Source organism: Megascapheus bottae, chromosome 20 (genome assembly GCF_031878675.1).
Source record: "Megascapheus bottae isolate mThoBot1 chromosome 20, mThoBot2.hap1, whole genome shotgun sequence".
NCBI lineage: Eukaryota > Metazoa > Chordata > Mammalia > Rodentia > Geomyidae > Megascapheus > Megascapheus bottae.
This window is the reverse complement of record NC_143528.1, coordinates 38,670,102-38,677,669: the sequence shown is the minus strand read 5'-3', so window position 1 is coordinate 38,677,669 and position 7,568 is coordinate 38,670,102.

The following is a 7,568-nucleotide window of genomic DNA, read 5'->3' as shown; positions in this document are numbered from 1 at the left end:
TTAATAGAAGGGTTACATTATAGTCACCAGATAGAAGGTGCATTGCTTCGCAAACATTGATACCCTTTCTCAAGTTTTGATCCCCATTTCTCTCCCCTCTACCCCCGTATTGGTTTTTTTTTTATTGTATTTTATTGTCTGGATGGTGTATAGAAGGTTTTTGTCATTGTTGTTGTTTGCTTTGTTTTCTCACTCCAACTTTCTACCTATTCCCTTTTCCCTGAGACTGTCAAAGCCAAGGCCACTGCATCTGTCTCCACTTTCCTCCCCTGGAAGGAATCTTAGGCTATTTGATTAATTCCTTGTTCCTCCTCTAGGAACGCTATCCTCTCGTTTTTTGTGCCATCACCACCCCGTTCTCTGCCAGTGCTCCCAGCCAGTCCTCCTGGCTCTATCACAAGCCATTTTCTTCCTCTCATGCTTTAAAAGTAGTTTTCCAAGGTGGGCTCAAGTTCTAAGACAGGTCTCTGTGGGAGAGGTATCAAACGGACCGCTCCTGACAAATCCTGACACAGCTTCCCTGGCCAGGAAGACATTCTTTGGAAATGGGCCCTTGCTTGCAAGGCCTCTCATGGGACTGCTATGTGTCACGCATTTGCTCTGTGACATCATCTGCCTTGATTATCCAGTTCTCTTCTTGGTGTGCACGCCTTGTCTCTGCTGAGACAAGTTTGCTTCCCTTTCGGCTGGCCTGGCTCCTCCACAAATGGGTGGCTGGAGGGCACGGGACAACAGTTTGGGTTTAAGTGGAGCATCTCCAGGTCTGCAGGAAGAGGTGTTGAGGACCAGGCTGGATGCATGGTCAGGAGCTCCTGGTCCCACCCTTCTATTCCCATTTGTGCAACAGATGGTACTGGAGAGACTGCTCAGGGAGAATGCCCAGTGAGGACCCAGTGGTCCATGCCTGAGGTCAGGGTGTGTCCAGATCATTGCCAAAAGTAGACATCAAGGAAGGAAGCTGATACTGAGCCATATTCCCTCCGAGGTGCTTCTCTTACAACGCCTCCTTTGGAATGACTTGAGGTGTAAGCTTGAGTACCTTAGCAAAGGAGAGACCCCTTTGAGAGGAAGGACGGCGTGTGAGCTCTTCTTCATATCTTTCTTCATTACGAGACATCTGAGACCATACAGATGCATGGAAGATCTGTGCTGAGTTATAAGAATGTCGTGTTATATAATTCTTGCTTTCAGCTGGACGTGGTGGTTCACACCTGTAATCCTAGCTACTCGGGGAGCTGAGATCTGAGGATCGAGGTTCAAAGCCAGACTGGGCACTAAAGTCCATGAGACTCTTATCTCCAATTAGCCACTAGAAAACCAGAAGTGGTGCTGTGGCTCCAGGACTAGGGTGGTAGCCTTGAGCTGAAGAGCTCAGGGACAGCGCACAGGCCCACAGTCCAAGCCCCATGACTAATAATAATAATAACAATAATAATAATTATTATTATTGTTATTATTATTATTATTGTTTCCAGGGCTCTCACTCCAGCAGGAAATTCAGAGGACAAGGGACAAATGTCATAAATATACCTAGGTGTCTGGGGAAAGGCAGACTGAGACACCCTGCTCCAGAAACTCACACTCTGACAGCACCCTATGGGGTAGTCCAGGGCACAGAGGGGCTTCAGGAGTCTACTAACTTGATAAACCCTCGGGGCTTCAGGGCCTTCAACACACATTCACATACCACATAATTAAAGCACAGATGATGCACATAGAGTGGCATAGATGTTGTGCCAATCTAGATGCCAATTCTAACACCCAGAACAGCTGCTGCTAGTCCATGCAAACTGCCAAGTTATACACCACCACCGCCTACTGCAAGGCAAGATGCTTCTTCATTTCACAAATTACCCGTGGATAGGAGTCTTCCATCATTAAAATCATCCCAGATGGAAGGAAGGGTGACCATTTTTGTGAGGGGATGTCTGTGTGTCCGAGTGTTTGCAGCTGACCTGCAACATCCATACCCCTGGGGAACTCCGGGACTCCTTGAATCAGGCTATTTGACTCTTGCAACATCAGGCCTTGGTCTTCTAGACCAGGATCCTTCCAGTGTCCAGAGGCCTGGACGTGGGAGGCCTGGAGACGGAGAAGCAGCCCTGAGCTCCACCGGACCCTGTTGGAAGGTGGACATCTCCCAGGTCTCAGTCTGGATTTTCACATGCCCCATTCTCAGCCTGCCCTTTGATCAGGTGGTGTGGATACCACCTGGGATCTACAAAGATTCAGGGCTTGTTCTTCTCACGCCTGGGAACGTTGTGGTGGGGTTAGCTCTGCCCTGTCTGCAGCTAGCACAGACTGAGGGGGCTGACGCTCACCCCTACATCTTCCTCCCCCACGGCATGGGTCACTTCCACTCTCCAAGCAGAGCTGGTTCTGAGCCTCAAGGACCACCTGGGAGGAGAACAAAACTGACAGGCCCGGGGCTGCTTTCCAAGATGCTACCCTGTGTAGATCTGTCACTGGACGTGTTGAAACTAATCTACAGGCCGCTGGCTGCTAATGGCTCGGGCAGTCCAGTGGGAAGCTGAGGGTGCGCTTGTCACCAACGAGCTGGTGCAGCTGGGCTCCCCAGGTTACATGTAAGGGGGACCAGGTGCCAACTTACATCAAAGATGCAGCTGTCAGGGTGGTCTGGCCAGCTGGCTGTCAACAGAGGGAGCCCTGGGGGAAACATGGCAGAGCGGGCGCTGGAGCTCAGCCACAGGTGGCTCTTGTTTAAGCACTGACAGCCTTTCCCCCAGAAAACATCACATCACCGCGCTGGTTTTGAGCAGAGGACCAGGAGCCTCTGCCAGCCAAGGTAACTGGAAGATTGGCAGAGCCTCTGGAGGAGCTCCTGGAGCCAGCCTCCCTCAGGAAGCCCAGCCCCCACCCCTTCACGGCCCTGCTCCAAGGGGCATTTTGTTTTTTCCACTTGTGTGAGAAAAATCCTAGTTCATCTCACTGCACGGATCTCAGAAGCCCGGCTATTTGCTGTCGGTCTAGCATTTCCCCCTCAGGGAAAGGTGAGCTGGAGTCAACCTGCATTTCCCTTGCAGTCTGGTACCCCAAGGAACCCAGGGTGACCACTGGGGACTCAGAAGAACTGCCGTCAAAGCCTTGTGGCTGGGAGTTCCTTGGGCAGCTAGAGTGGCACCAGATTCAGAGCAGGGGCGGCAGGTCAGCGGGCGGGGCTGGCTCATTTCTGGGAGCCTCAGCAGTGAGGACCCCCCCGGGACATTTTCTCCTATCAACTCGGCCCTCCCGTCCTTCCTTCTCTGTATTTTTTCTTACAGTGTTTGCCTGGCATGTGAGTAGAGCCAAAAATCACCCTGAGAATGTGCAATGTCTTCTGGCCCTCGCTAAGGACGAGGCCCATGAGGCCTCAGTGCTTTCTCAAGCCCTCTGGCGATGGCCTGGCCTGGCCTACATATGGAAGGAAGGGTACCAAAGATGCAGTGGGCAAGGGTCCTCTCCGCCTGCCAGGGCTCTGTCCTGGGTGGTTGTGGCTTGCTTGGCTCATCCAGACAGCCCAGGACAGGCCATGGGGAAGCACTGGCGGAGGTGCCAGGGGGCAGGGGGTGGGACGCAGCAGAGAAACAGTGTTTATTCCCCACTGGAAATCAGAGCCCCCGATTCTTTGTATCTTAAGTCACTTCTTCACAGGACCAGCAACAGCATTTGTGTGCCAAGTGACAGAGAAGGGGGAGGGTTTTTTTTCTTTATGGCTGGGCACGCCTGGCTCACACCTGTAATCCTAGCTGCTCAGAGGCTGAGATCTGAGGATCATAGTTCAAAGGCAGCCTGGCACAAAAAGGCCACTGAGACTCTTACATCCAATTAAACACCAGAAAACTGCAAGTGGTGTTGTGGCTCAAGTGGTAGAGTGCTAACCTTGAGCTGAAGAGCTCAGGGACAATCCCCACGCCCGGAGCTCAGGCCCCACAACTGACCAAAAAATTGTTATTTTAATGAAGTCAGGCACGTGGCTATGACTGTCAGCCTGGCTGCGCGGAGGCAGAAATCATGAGAGTAAAGCGCTGAGGCCAACCAAGTCTCAAGACCCCCCCTCAACCTTGAGAGTATACAAGATGCCTAAATAGGAGGATCACAGTCCAGACCATCTTGGGCAAAAAAGCAACAGCCTATTTGAAGAATAGTCAAAGCAGAAAGGGCTCGGAGATCAAATGGGACAGCGTTTATCCAACAAGTACAAGGTCCCGAGTTCAAACCCCAGTAATACCAAAATCAGAATTATGAAACACTTAAAACCAAGTGCAGCAGCAGCAGCAGCAGCAGCAGCAGCAAAGCCAGAGTAGAAGAAGCCTGTGGGGGCTGCAGTTCTACCTGTCTGGGCCCCAGTTTCCTCCACTCTACAGTGTAGAGGTTTGTCTGTGGGATGGTTTCTTCAAGTGAAGGAAGAGCTGGTCTGGGTGAAACAGGAGGTGGGGCCCCGAGGCCGCCCTGCGCCTCAGTGTGCCTGGCAGGACAGCCTTTAAGGATGAGTGCCAATGAACTTTGGGAGATGGTGAGGTTCTCGTGGGCAGGAACATTAGCTGCTCCAGGAGGGCGCAGAGGAACCCCAAAGATCCTCTGCCTGGAGCCCCGCTTTTCCTGCAAGAAGGCGCAGGAAGTGGAAGCATGCTCTCTCCAGCGCCTCAAAAAAAGCCAGTCTGGTTGGGGTTTCCAGCGGATGCCCTGGGCGAGCTGGGCTCGGCTGGGCAGAGGCCAGGGCAGGTCGGGCAGGGTGTGGAGGGGAGGAAGGCAGAACCCAGGCCGGGACGACCCAGGGGCTGGAGTTGGTGGAAGAGAATGGGCGGGGACGACAGGCGGGACGGGACTCCCGGGCCCTCTCCTCTCCTTCCACCCCTGCGGGACCCCTCCTGGGTGATGGAGAAGGCGAGGATTCCATCCCGGGCCCCTCCAGGCTCTCCAATCGCCAGGGCCCTGGGGTGCTCTGGCTCCGGGGCCCCGGCTCTGCGGCCTCCGCCGGGTCTCCCTTACCTTTCATGGTCCCTCCTGCCAGGGCCCCGGAGGCTCGGCTGCCGGCGCGGGACAGGCCGGGACTGCGGCGGCGGGGCGTGCGGGGCCTGGCCGAGGGGTCCGTGCGTCCCGGGGTGCCCAGCGGACGCCCCGTGCGCTGCCCTCCGAGCCCCGCGAGGTCTGCGGCCGGCAGCGCCCCGCGCCCTCCTCCCGGCCCCCCTCGCATCCCTCCCTCCCTCCCTCCTTCCTCCTCTTTCTCTCTCTCTCTCTCTTCTGCCCCCACCCGCCCTCCTCGTCACCATTTGGGCCCCGGCCCAGATCAACTTCCTCGGTAATTTTCAAACTGCTGCGCCTGGCAGGGCCTCCTTGTGGGGGTCGCACAGTGGGGGGGCAGGGGAGGGAGGGGACGGGAAGGGAGGGGAGGGATCTCCAAATCCACACTCCCCTAGAGGCAGGACACCAGGGCTCAGCTCTACAAAGTCCTTCTCCTCCATGCCCCAGGTCTAGCTGCTGCTCGCCTGGGAATGCGAGGATTTCCACAATGGAGAGGCTGCAAGTCCCAGGCTAAGGGCAGTGTGCACCTCCTCCTCATCCACAGGATGTGTGCACCTCCTCCTCATCCACAGGACGTGTGCACCTCCTCCTCATCCACAGGAAGTCTATACCTCCTCCTCATCCACAGGATGTGTGCACCTCCTCCTCATCCACAGGAAGTCTATACCTCCTCCTCATCCACAGGATGTGTGCACCTCCTCCTCATCCACAGGATGTGTACACCTCCTCCTCATCCACAGGATGTGTGCACCTCCTCCTCATCCACAGGATGTGTGCACCTCCTCCTCATCCACAGGAAGTCTATACCTCCTCCTCATCCACAGGATGTGTGCACCTCCTCCTCATCCACAGGATGTCTATACCTCCTCCTCATCCACAGGATGTGTGCACCTCCTCCTCATCCACAGGATGTGTGCACCTCCTCCTCATCCACAGGAAGTCTATACCTCCTCCTCATCCACAGGATGTGTGCACCTCCTCCTCATCCACAGGATGTGTATACCTCCTCCTCATCCACAGGATGTGTGCACCTCCTCCTCATCCACAGGATGTGTATACCTCCTCCTCATCCACAGGATGTGTGCACCTCCTCCTCATCCACAGGATGTGTGCACCTCCTCCTCGTCCACAGGATGTGTGCACCTCCTCCTCATCCACAGGATGTGTATACCTCCTCCTCATCCACAGGAAGTCTATACCTCCTCCTCATCCACAGGATGTGTGCACCTCCTCCTCATCCACAGGATGTGTGCACCTCCTCCTCATCCACAGGATGTCTATACCTCCTCCTCATCCACAGGATGTGTGCACCTCCTCCTCATCCACAGGAAGTCTATACCTCCTCCTCATCCACAGGATGTGTGCACCTCCTCCTCATCCACAGGATGTGTGCACCTCCTCCTCATCCACAGGAAGTCTATACCTCCTCCTCATCCACAGGATGTGTGAAGTCTATACCTCCTCCTCATCCACAGGATGTGTGCACCTCCTCCTCATCCACAGGATGTGTATACCTCCTCCTCATCCACAGGATGTGTGCACCTCCTCCTCATCCACAGGATGTGTGCACCTCCTCCTCGTCCACAGGATGTGTGCACCTCCTCCTCATCCACAGGATGTGTATACCTCCTCCTCATCCACAGGATGTGTGCACCTCCTCCTCATCCACAGGATGTGTGCACCTCCTCCTCATCCACAGGAAGTCTATACCTCCTCCTCATCCACAGGATGTGTGCACCTCCTCCTCATCCACAGGATGTGTGCACCTCCTCCTTATCCACAGGAAGTCTATACCTCCTCCTCATCCACAGGACGTGTACACCTCCTCCTTATCCACAGGATGTACACATCCTCCTCATCCACAGGATGTGTGCACCTCCTCCTCATCCACAGGAAGTCTATACCTCCTCCTCATCCCCAGGATGTGTACACCTCCTCCTCATCCACAGGATGTGTACACCTCCTCCTCATCCATAGGATGTGTGCACCTCCTCCTCATCCACAGGAAGTCTATTCCTCCTCCTCATCCACAGGATGCGTACACCACCTCCTCATCCACAGGATGTGTACACCTCCTCCTCATCCACAGGATGTGTGTACCTCCTCCTTATCCACAGGAAGTCTATACCTCCTCCTCATCCACAGGATGTGTGCACCTCCTCCTCATCCACAGGAAGTCTATACCTCCTCCTCATCCACAGGATGTGTGCACCTCCTCCTCATCCACAGGAAGTCTATACTTCCTCCTTATCCACAGGATGTCTATGCCTCCTTATCCACAGGAAGTCTATACCTCCTCATCACAGGAAGTCTATACCTCCTCCTTATCCCCAGGATGTCTCTACTTCCTCCTTATCCCCAGGAAGTCTCTACCTCCTTCTTATCCACAGGATGTGTACACTTCCTCCTTATCCACAGGAAGTCTATACCTCCTCCTTATCCACAGGAACTATATACCTCCTCCTTATCCACAGGAAGTCTATACCTCCTCCTTATCCACAGGATGTCTATACCTCCTTCCCATCCACAGATGTCTCTACCTCCTC